The following is a 12,920-nucleotide window of genomic DNA, read 5'->3' as shown; positions in this document are numbered from 1 at the left end:
CTTTCTACTCTACGTATGTAAAACTAATATTTGAGTGCTATCTGTTACCAAGTGAGCAGCCAATCAGCCATCTCTGTATGAGACCATGATGCTTTCACATAAATTACACTCACAGACTTCTACAGCAAAATGGCTGGCAAATTTTTCAGTGTACATTCACTAGTAGATGCACAAAAAACAGCACATCTACTGTGAATAATAATATGTAATAATATAAGGGCGGCACGGTGGTGCAGCAGGTAGGTGTCGCAGTCACACAGCTCCAGGGACTGGAGGTTGTAGGTTCGAGTCCTGCTTCGGGTGACTGTCTGTGAGGAGTGTGGTGTGTTCTCCCAGTGTCTGCGTGGGTTTCCTCCGCGTGACTGTCTGTGAGGAGTGTGGTGTGTTCTTCCAGTGTCTGCGTGGGTTTCCTTCGGGTGACTGTCTGTGAGGAGTGTGGTGTGTTCTCCCTGTGTCTGCGTGGGTTTCCTCCGGGTGACTGTCTGTGAGGAGTGTGGTGTGTTCTCCCTGTGTCTGCGTGGGTTTCCTCCGGGTGACTGTCTGTGAGGAGTGTGGTGTGTTCTCCCTGTGTCTGCGTGGGTTTCCTCCGGGTGCTCCGGTTTCCTACCACAGTCCAAAAACACACGTTGGTAAGTGGACTGGAGACTCAAAAGTGTCTGTAGGTGTGAGTGTGTTGCACTGTAAAGGACTGGCGCCCCCTCCAGGGTGTATTCCCACCTTGCGCTCAATGATTCCAGGTAGGCTCTGGACCCTGGATAAGCAGTTAGAGATAATGAATGAATAACATAATATTATACAATACAATATAATATATACAGGTTTAGAAACATTGGAATTGTAAACCAGTTGTGTGCAGGGTAGATGTACGAATATTACTTATGCAATTTACATTACAATCCTCAAATGACAATACATGTAATTATTAAGTAGTAATCACATTTATTTATACATTTATTAAAATGGTAATATTATTTGTAACATTTATACACTTCCAGTAGGAAAGCTGTGAAAGATTTGTTATCACGTCTCGTCGCTGTCCAATCAAAAATGTGTCTCCAAAATAGTAACTTTACAAAAGAAAAAGAAAAAAAACATCACTATGAAAAGATTTAATTCCAAATACTTTTTGAGCATTTCTATTGGTCCATTCATCATGAAAGTTTCACACAGTGTGAAGGACAGCTGCTATGTTCAAATGTTGTAGTAAATTAATAATCCAATCAGCAACTGTATGGACGTATATATATTTCAGACTGTTATTCTGAAATATTCCTACAAAAGAAGGTTTTCCATTGCACTGGTTCTTCAGTGGTGTAACTGTGCTTACAGGCTCTGTGTAGACATTGACCCAGGGTTAATGCTTACAAAATAATGTTACAGTATGGGGACAGGACAATGTCAAAACTAGAGTGCACAAAAATACAAGGAGAATAATATTTTAATCAAGTAGAAATGCAAGTTTTAACACCTCATGTGTGTAAACATCCCCTTGCAAGTGCACATTCACCTATTCCTGCTGCCCACTTGTCTGTTCCTCTATTAACTTAATGGTATCTGGCTGCCAATGGCATTAGCTGACTGAACCGTCCATCAGCTAGGGCTCTAAACTGTGAGATCCATACCCATGTCAAAACTCGAGCACAGAGTAGCTGAAGTGAATATACTGAGTACTTGAGGTCAACTAGCGCATCAAAAAGGAAAGACAGTATCTGAGAACAAAGTCTGAGCACATTCCACACAAATGGAATATTTACACATGCAGAACATTAGGTTTATATTTTACATCTTATGTTTTTTGCACCCTACAGTTCTGACATGGTTTTATCAGCACAGTACAGGTCCCTGTCACATTCACAGGATCCATGAGACTGGGAAATAACTGTCATCAATAAGACAAACTATAAAACAACAGGAACATACCCTGCAGTTTGTAGATGCTTTTGGAGGAGGACAGTTGGCAAGAGTTTGGGGAGATGAATTGTTGACTGCATCACAATAGAGATTGAAGATTTGACTCAGTGAGTGTGAAACACAAAGCGAGTCCGCGGCCTTGTTAAGTATCGAGACGGGCGGCCTAACACGGCGTCCGCGGGAGGAGATTGGGGTTTGAATTTTTTCTCTTTTTTTCCCTCTTAATCCAGCCGAGCACCCCCTAAACAGGAAATAATGCGACTTCAGCAAGCAGATAAAAACATAGCTGTGGTGAGATGAAAACCTCCCACTCGCTCTCTGTAAATACGGCGGCTATTCACAGCCCAGATTGTGGCAGAAGAGGGCTTTAATGACTCCCTTTGTGAAAGGGGCCTTTCAGGGCTTTATCAGTGACTTCACCCTTCTCAGAAACCACTCAGAATTCCATGGTGGAAATTGCTTATATATATATATATATGTACAGTATATATATATATATATATATATATATATATATATATATATATATATATATATATAATTTAAGCACAATGTTGGTGGCCTCTTCTGAGAGAGAGAGAGAGAGAGAGAGAGAGAGAGGGTGGCAGGCAGATGAATACATAATAGCTTGGCTCACAGGCCATTCCACCATTTGCATTGTTTTGGAGAGAGAAAAAATGAGAAAGATGCAAAAAAGAAAACAAGTCATCCCACACATTTCATATTTGATTAATTGAATCCATGCCTGCTTTTCTTTTTAATGCTCAGAGAGCTGCCCTTAAAAGCTAATGGTTGAAAGTCTCCTTAATAATATACCAACCTCCATTCCAGAAAAGTGAGGACAGTAAGTGAGACGCAAATACGAGCAGAAAGCCACCATTTTAAAAGCTGCTTTTACCTCTAGTTTCACAAACGTTGTGACAAAGGAAATTTAAGGCTAGATATGTGAAGATTAAATGTTTCAAAGCAACCTTAAACAAGCCGTTATATTAGGGTGTAAAAAGGAGCTTCCAGGAAAGTCCTTGCCGTTAATGAGGAAGGATGGGCTGAGGCGCGTGAGTTGTTAAAAATGCATCAAAAAATAATCCAACAGTTTAAAAACAATGTGAATGCAAAGAATTTGGATATTTCACCCTCTACAGTGAAAAAGATGTAGGGAAACTGGAGAAATCTTTGTACAAAGGGCAGAACCATGACTGAATGCCTGTGATTTTTGATCCCACACACTACACTGTATTGTAAAACAGCATCATAGTGTTGGATATTGTTCACAAAAATAATGAAAAAAAAGGAAAGGGCCATACAGGATGTTTCCAGTATAACGGTCAAAACAAAGGTCTATGAAGTTACAGAAGCGTTTCAGTGCAGTATCAATAGCAGGGGTGTATTTCAAATCTGTGAACAGCATCATTAATGCTGAAAGATATACACATTTTGGAGAAACAAGAGATTTGAAAAGTATAAATCTAAAGTGATTCAGTCTTCTAACTTTATGGCATATGCATACTTACCCACACACTCAGGCAAGGATAAACGCATTAGAAGTTGACATGGTTTTTCAGATGCTGTGGTTTCAGCTGTCTCAATTAGTGCCCTCTGGGACTGCTGTTCAAACAAAGCTGGGTGTTGTGTATCAGCGGTAGCGTCTTGAACCCTCTGCCTCTTCGAGGGGATCTTGTTTGTCAGCTGTAATTGGACTTTTCATCTGCTTTGAGATTTTCTTTTTCCAAACCTCACAACCCCCTGTAGGCTATGTATGCGCAGGGGATCTGAGCGCTTAGTAAACACACGTCAAAGCTCTGCTGCACACATCATAATGTCTAGACCCATGGCAGTGACAATGCAGAACTCATCCTGGGAGGCCTTGTCATGTTTTTATTAGGTTTGATTTCCAGGCGACAGCTGATTGCTCACAAACGCACTGCAACATAAGAACTGGAAACAGAATCTTCTTCACTAATAGGCACTGGATGAGCTACCGAGTTTCTCCAAATGAAGTTCGGAGATATATTTAACCCTTAGAAGAGCAAGAAGACGATCAAATATATTTATGAAACTATAACATTATTTTTATAAAGTAAAACACATGAGATAAATCCACCAGTTAGTGCCCAAAAGAATGTGTCACCCACATGGGGCAGTCATGTTTAAAATAGGATTAGTACATAACCTCTGCCGTGTCCAGTCCAATAGGGGTCAAAAATCTGTTTTATGACGTGAAGGAGAATCACTAGATTGTTCTCGTATATATACGGTTTTACACAGTTATCCCTTCTTGCCTAATGTAACTGATTAAAAACAAAAAACGTTTGATGCTAGTTCTGTGCTGCAGCTAAAAGGCTAATATGGCTAGGAAGTAAATCATTATATGCAAAAACAATATCAAACATGCTTTAAACCACATCAAGTCACACAAATAATTGGGAGCATTTCACCATAGTGCTGTGTACATTAGGCTACATGCTACCCAGACAGGTCGCCATGACGACCGATATAAGCCTGCATATACATTCATAAAAGCTTAGCAAAGTGAACTCCGCAGTCACCAAGGCTGCTTTTATCAGCTTTAAAGTCAAGTTGACAAAACCCAAATTGTCAGGTGACACTAACATTTATCAGAGCACTGTTTTGTACTTTAAAATTTAAATGACTAAACTAAAAAATGGTATAATAACATTTCAGACAGCAAGCATGTATTGGTCCACTGGCGTAAAAATGTGGCTTTCTAATTCATAAAGAATAAAAACAGAACCCAATGAAGGAAAAATTAGTAAATTGGACTGTGAATGGAAAAGTGCTAAAATGTGGCATTTTGTTTAAAATTCTGTTTAATCACCGGTGGTCCGCCCCAAAAAAAGGACCCATAACTTTGTCCTCAGTACACCAGCCAAATTCACATAAGGGCCATAAAAAATTCCATTGTAAAAATATCACTGGTAATTATGAGCAGAGAATTAAGGGCTTCTCACATCTAATAAACAGACTAGGTTTTGAAAATTAACACATGCATTCAAACATAGGAGTAAATCTGACATTGGTGGGAAGGACTCGTTTGCAATTATGAATCAAAGCCCACTCACCGACCTTCCCTTATTGTCCAGCTTTTAAAATAAAAGTTTTTTTTCTTCCCTGCAGTATAAATTTTGGGTGGGACAAATGCAGTTGGGTGGGACATCCCACCAGTCTGCCCTGGCCCTTAGGCCTGTGCATGCATACTAATGGTGTCTTTCACACTGAGTTCAAAGCTGGTTGACTGTAACTCGATATTGTCTTAGTGACACCATCTCAGTTGTGGAGGTGTGTGAAAAATCTGACCAATCAGAGCTTTGTTGTTGTGGTTGCAGTCCAAGCAAATGTGCAAACAGTGTTGAGTTGACCCCATTGCCCCACTGACATATGAAAATATTTTCAGCTTTGCTCATTATACAGCTTCAGCTCTCATGTTGTTTGTCTTTTTTTTTGCAGAACAGGGTGTACCCAGTGCGTGTGCCTTTCTCTGCAGTGCTTAAAAGAAAAATGATAAATTGACTGTCACTACTATTCCAGGACTTAATATCTTTTACTCTCTCTTCCCTGTGGTCTGAGAGCTTTAAAAAAAAAAGCATGTCGGTCTTCATGTGAATTTTCTACTGCATTAAAAATTGCCTACACTTTTTTTGTGGCCACCTTGCAATGGCATTTCTAATGAAATTTACCACAATTCCAGGCTGAGAATTAGTTCTCATATTCTCAGAAAGACACACTACTTTGTTCAAAGGTTTTTGAACACCTGCTTACCCAATATTTCTTCTGAAATGATGGATATTAATAGGAAGTCTTTCTCCAGTTTGGTGCAGTAACCATCTCAAGTCTCCTGAAAAGTTATTGAGACATTTCTGTGTGTGGTTTGATTGAATTTAGCCAAGAGAGCATTGAGGAGGTCAGGTGTTGGGGAAATGTAGGTCCACTGCTCCACAGGCTAGTGTTAAGGGGCTTTATACGTCTCTAGCTGTCACTTGTCATTGAGCATAATGACCTTACACTCATGTGCAGCTGCTTTGGAATGTCCCAAAATTATATTCCAGAATACAAACATATACATATTATAGAATCCTCAAACTGGGGTGGAATTTTTCCAAGCATATTCAGTTTTAGATGCTAATGCTATGGTACGTAAGCGTTTTCTGGTTCATTCATTATTCACGAGTGGTCAGTTTGTTCGCACTCCTGCTTGGAGAAGCTTCATGAATACAGACGCTGGGTTACTACAGCTACAAATACAGCGAAAGCTGCACTTGGCCCTTCAGAGCTCCACCACCGAACCTGTGAATCAAAGTCATCATTTAAAGCTAATCAACACTGGCTTGTACCGCAGGAAACTCATGCCCAGCAGAGTGAAGCATGAAAGTGCTGCATTAACACTAACAGACGTTCGTCTGCTTGGTATGCGCTGGAGCGTGTGCATCTGCGCATTTCATCAGCATTAACATTCTAGCTGCATGCTAAATTTCCCATCAGCATCTACACTGTGGTGTTTTTGAGGTATCAGCACTCCTCAATCTTCCTTTCGCCCTTACATGACTATGGTGACTTAAGATACATAATATGTCCAAAAGTTTTGACACAGATGTCCAACTGTACATCTCTCGTTTGTATGATGTTCACAGAAAAGTAGGAAACACAATGGGAGCCTAAGGTCACCAAGGTCAGCATCATTGTTTGGAAGGTTACAAAGCCCAGTAGTGGACTTTGGAGAACTGGAGTGACCTAACTCCATCCAGGACCTTTGGGATAATGCACAGTGGTGTTTGTAATCCAGTAATGCTCATCGAATATATGTTTATATACGTCCTCACAGCAATTTTCCAAGAGTAGAGAGCAAAATTGGTGGGGGTTTGGCACACTCCAAACAGGTGCTCCTAAACATTAGGCCAGGTAGCATAAGAGAAGAGATCCTCATTTGGATTCCAAGACTTGTTTTGATGAGTTCGCTCTTTATCCTCCGTCCTCCCCGGCTCTGTTCCTCCTTGTGTCGACCTCGGGCCCAAAGCCCCGGGGCGAGTGAAGAGTGGAGGAGAATCTCTTTTCATCAGGACGTTTACAGTTGTCTTGGCTTTGATTAGAGATCACAGCGTGTCAGGCTAGATTAACTCCACTCTCCGGCGTAAATAAGCTTGGCTTTAGTGCTTAGCCCACCCTCGCCGTGTGTGTGAAGCACCTGTCAGGACTCTGGGAGCTGAAGACTTTATCTCCCATAGCCGAGTGGGGAATTTAATTAAAAGTCTCTTGGCTCTGTTCGGTTAGAGGGTGTCTGTGGGGTTCTACTCATTCGCACCTCTGTCGGTCGTAAAAAAAAATGTCTCTATGCTGCATTAAAATGAGTCAATGCAGATGAATATTTTGCGCAAAATAGTAAAGTACACAGATAAACGGGTGATGAGGGAGTTGGGTGACAAGAGGGAGACTGAGTTGGAAATCTCTTTTTGAAACTGCACAACTTGATTCAATACACTACACTACAATCCATTAACCACCGTAAATATATATTCAGTTCAGTTCTTCTTTCCAATTTTCTCCCCAGTTCTTAATCATTGTCAGTTCTTCCCGTTAGCTAGGTCTCGCTGTGAGGGTGAAGGCTACCACATGCTTCCTATAAGGTGTGAAGGCATCATTTCTCTTTAGACTGACACTTAAACAACTCAGCTGGACAGCTCAAAACACTTGTAGGAGGATAATAATTGCCCAGCTTTGATATGTTGAGAAACATATACTCATGTTGGCTAGCATCATGCTAAGTGCAGATTGCATGTAAACATTAATTCCCTTTGGATTTAACTAGTTTGTGGTTTGTGGTGAAACATTTGTACAAATCTGAGTTTCAAGTGGGTTGTAGTTTCTACAGCATCTACTACTTGAAGGAACTGACAGTGATGAAGAGACCCATCCAAAGCAATCACAGAGAAAATCAGAGAGGTGTGTTTTTTGGGCGGAAATAAAATGATCAAATCACTGCACAGTTGTAAATAAAAACAGCGGGTAATATGGCCTGCTATTTTCTTAGAAGAGGGCTCAGGAATGAAATCACTGAGAAGCACTTGCAAAAGAGGGAATTACCCAAGGATCCCATGTAAAGTTAATCAAATGAATCCCCTCCAAATCTGCCCATTAGAGATCACTTCCTAATATATATTTTCATTCATTCATTTTCTGTAACCACTTCTTTCCAGATATGGTGCCATTGCGCCACAGCTGCAGGGCCACGGGGGCCTGGGTTTATGCACCGCCCTGGGTTACTGTGTGGATTTTAATGCGTTCTCCACTTTCCATACAAAAAACAAACAAACAAATAAAAACCGGTGACATGTCTGTTATCCAGATCATTGGAAGGTGAACCGCTGTGGTAACCACACTCGGGAGTAGCCGACAGTGGAACAACATATAGAGAATATAGAAAAGTGAATATGTGATGTCAGAAAATATACATTTTTTTAAGTGTGTATCCTCATATTCACGAGGATTCATTTCGGTTTTGTTGAAGTTTCAGGCTGGACTATTACATGAATGTGGCTCCACATGATGCAGCCAATCAGGATGAGGTCATTTACATATATTAGTACTGAAGTAATGAACATTTTCATTCTAAAGGATAGAGGCAGGAAGAAAAACAGACATAGAAAAGAAGACAAAGATGTTCCAAATCTAATCTTTCCTCATTTACATGGCTCTTACTTTTGTTATATAACTTCAAAAGGCATTAATTCAAACATATATTAAAGCTACAGAAATGCTTCTTCCCCAGCAAACGACATCCATGTAAACATTGCAGAGAGGCTGTTTTTTTTTTTTTTTTCCATTTTCCCCTGCAACAAGAGCGTGTATCAGAGATGGAGAAATAAGTGAGATGCTGCGGGACGACTATGTGTTAGCTCTACAAAGCGAATCCTAATGAATAAACGGCAGAGTTTGTCACGCTTAGGAAACATTTCCCATTAATGTCTGCCCCGTGTCCATGGCAACTCTAGCAGCCCGACTCCTGAGGTAATTGTGTCAAAGCAATGCATACCTCCACCAAATTAATGCTGCTCCTTCCTCATATCTCCCAGCTGCCCTCTCACTGCGGCTCGCTGAGAAGGGAGATGGTTTTCTGTCTCAGGAGCTGTATTCTGAGAGATTGTGATACACGCATTCACATAAAAATGTTCTTATTTCAACCCGTGAACTACTTAAGAAATCAATCAAAAGCCCCATCGACATCAAAGATATGCCTTCCCCAGAAAGCTCACATTGTTGATGCAAATATCTGATAACTACCACTGTTAACACAGCACTACATGAAGCTATCAGAATAACAACACGTTGGCATTAAAGCACCACTAGGTAGAATTTTTACCTTTAAAATATAGCTTCAGAATAATTGTGATGCTTCACTGGCCTGTACTGGGGAGAATAGAGTATTTGCCATTGTTACTCTGAGCTCAGCTCTGCAAAAACTGCATTCTTTAAATTTGGAAGAGGGTAGGAAACCTGTCCATCAATTTCAGGACAGTGCTGTAAATATGAATCATTTTCTGCAACTGTACCTAGTGTTCCTCTAAAGTACCAATTAATCATTTCCTCCAATGATTCTACTTCATATGATAATAACATACTGACACCTGGTAGCCTGGACATATCAGAGATATTGTACTAATCCTATTTTATACATTCCAATCCAATGAGGGAGACATGCTCCCGTGGAGCATAAGCCAATCAGGGACCACAAAGTTATTTGTTCCTGTATGTCATGTGAGATGCATTCTGAATGTTTGATAAACAGTGTGAACTGCTTCATGTCCACTTTAGAAACTTAGGAAAAATGCAAATAAGCTTAGATTAGAAGTCTTATATTTCACCACTTAAATAAATAAATAGGATGTAGACATTAATTCATTCATTCATTCATTTTCTGTAACTGTTTCATCCAGTTCATGATCCTGTTAGGTCTGAAGCCCCCCCAGAATCAGGACAGGACGACAATCCATCATAGGGCAGGATGTAGAAAGGATCCTCAGAGTCATACAGAAATCCAATAAGCCAATGCAAGAGACCCATATTTAATAGCAGATGTTAATGTTTTATATTTGCACAGGTTATGGAATAACATCCTTAAAAAACACTTGATGGAAAATGTAATATGTCCACTCTCTTCTTATAGTAGTCTCTAGACTGACATTCCCACTTTGAAGACTACAAACTCCACTTCTGATGATGCATCTTGGAAGTGGGAAGAGTGTATTTAAAAACAATAAGTGCTTTTGAGAGGACCCACACTGTATCATCACAGAAATCACTGACCATAGATCGGGGTGCTGGGGAGCAGCTGCACATGAGCCTAAAGTGACCATGTCCAATGTCAAAAGTCAGACTGAAGAATATATGTTTAGAGCAGTGTAATTGTGTTCTGTGAAGTGATAGACCTCAATCTAATACTTGTAGGATGAGCTGGGGTGGTGTTTGTGTATGTATAATCCAAAATGTATAATCCATCATCAGTACCTGGATTCACTTATGAGTTTTTGTGACTAGGAGCCATCAAAAGTCTAAAAACTTGCCAGATAAGTAGAGGCTGTTAATACAGGAGTAAAGGTTGGACAGGCTCCCTGTTAATATTTTTATTTTCAGAATCGTCCACAAATTCACTGTTTGTTGGCCTCTGATGGTTCAGACAGATTGAATTTGCCAAACGTGTTAAAAGCGATACATGAAGGTTAAACCATCTGGTGCATTTAGGTTTCTCTCTCTTCTCTTCCACACATCTGTATCTTTTATGTACTGAGATCTGGCCATAACACACAAGCTGAGGTCCCTAATAAAGAAAGCATGACTGGAAATACAATAGAAGCAGATGACACAGGGGTGATGCAAACAATGCAGCCACAATATGCAGCACTGAAAGTACAGTAGAATGGAATTAAGGTATAGTTTAATGATGCCTTAAATGGCAATATTTCAGGATCCCAATATGGGGTGCTTTAAAGCTTAAGAACCCGTTGGCCAATGCTTGGCATTGAGCATTTTAATCTTAGGCTAATGTGTATTTTCTGCCATATCACATTTTAATGTATACTTTTCTACAAGTTTTAAGGGTAAAATATCTTGATCCACTATGGATGCCCCAAAATTAATTATAATGTGCTAAACTGGCTAAATGCTATCATATACTTACAGCAATGTTTCAGTAACATGCAGTCTAAAGAACTGTCAGACAAGCAGAGGTTGGTACTGAAACAAAGAGGGTCAATCTACCTAGTGATATCTTTCAATTTATAAGTACTCTTGGACATGCCAGTGTTTGAAAACTTTTGGCTATAGTGAGGCTAGTAAGGTTTGTTACCCTTTACATGCAGCAATTTAACACCATTTAACTCCTTTCAGTCAGATTCTATCAGACATTCTGCCTAGAGGAGCATTACCAACAGTTGGAGCAAATTAGCTTCAGCGATTGATCAGTTTTGGTTCTGCTGATTAATCGAGGGCCCAGTTGTAATCAGAGATTCAGTATTATCTGAGGACGAGCGTTAGTTAAACCCTCAGTCACACCACCCAAGTGCCAGGGTACGCTTTTAACCCCCATCAGTGACAATCCAAAATTTAGCGTAGCGCGGCACTGTCATTAGCAAGAACACTGTAGCCCTGGCCCCGTCCCCAGGGGGTCTTGAGGGCTGTTTCGATGTAGGTCACGGACCTGAGCTGCCTCATGAGCCACACACTTCAACACATTAACCTAAAGCTATTTTTGTGTTCTACTGATGAGTCGAGAGGGCTTTAATTAGCTAAAACCAAAGTGTAATTGAATCTAATGAGGCATGCTATGGCACTTTGGCACCCATTCTCAGTCAGAGTGCTGACGTTCTCTCTCTCTCCCTTTTCCACACACACACACACACACACACACACACACACACACACACACACACACACACAATCATTATAGGTTAATGACATTGATCTGCTTGAATACTAGTCCTTCAGAATGGTTTGAGTTTGGGTGGATGGCCTTAGTGTGAATACTGTGGCTACATAACGTGGCCACTTAAGTGTGCCTCTGGTGAGTTGTTGCCAAATTCCCTGAGACTGTGTGTTTGGATTCCCCACAAATAAGAAGTTTATTCAAGTGTGCTATTATTATAATTATTTAAAACTAAAAAATAAGGCAGTATACTTCCAGTTTACTTTTTATATCAGAGATATAGTCAATACAATACAAATATATTTAAGCATACTTGGCTAATTATAAAGAAAAGTATATTTCTGGAAAGTTTTAAGGCTGTTTTATTCATGTAGATGCCAAATATTCACCTCTCTTCCTGCACAATTTATGCATGGCCTTTTAGCAAATACTGGCTTAAGGGCAATGCCACCATGTCCCTCCAGGTTGGCGTTTCCCCTCATGTCCTCACTTCTCAAGTTTCCAAGTTTCAGGAGTTTCTCTGAGTGTGGGGAGCTGGGTCTATGGTCAAACAAGCAGACCAGTGGTACCCCCTGTTACAAAGCTTCACAATGTGTCCAAGTTGAACCTGCCCAGTCTTTAACTTATCTAGCTGCTGACTCAAATGAGCTAAAGACCAAACCAAATTGCTATTGAGACACTTTGCTGAATCATTTTCTGACATCTGGTTCTTATCAGCACCATTTTGAACTATTCCTAGCAAACCATTCTGAAGGGCTTTTGTCACATTTGAGGGACTTTATTATTCCGTCATTTCCAACAGAAACATTTCTATTAGAGGAACCCTATGTAACATTTAAGTACAAAGTTCAGCGTTAAACACGAATGAAACCACTTGGTTAATAACTCTCAGAGTGGTGCTAAAAGGTTGGAACATGTAGACCTCATCTTCAATCTTGCATAATAGGAAGCTTTTAAAGATTTAAAGCAAAGCATTAGACTCTGCTTTGCCCACCCACTGGCCACTGTAATGGCTTGGACGGACGCTTGCACATAGTAGACCTTAGATTTCTCTGCAGATCTGTCCCCAGGCAGGATGATA

The sequence above is a fragment of the Hoplias malabaricus genome, chromosome 3 (genome assembly GCF_029633855.1).
Source record: "Hoplias malabaricus isolate fHopMal1 chromosome 3, fHopMal1.hap1, whole genome shotgun sequence".
In the NCBI taxonomy this organism is placed as follows: Eukaryota; Metazoa; Chordata; class Actinopteri; order Characiformes; family Erythrinidae; genus Hoplias; species Hoplias malabaricus.
The sequence above is the reverse complement of the archived record's forward strand: the minus strand, read 5'-3'. Positions refer to the sequence as shown.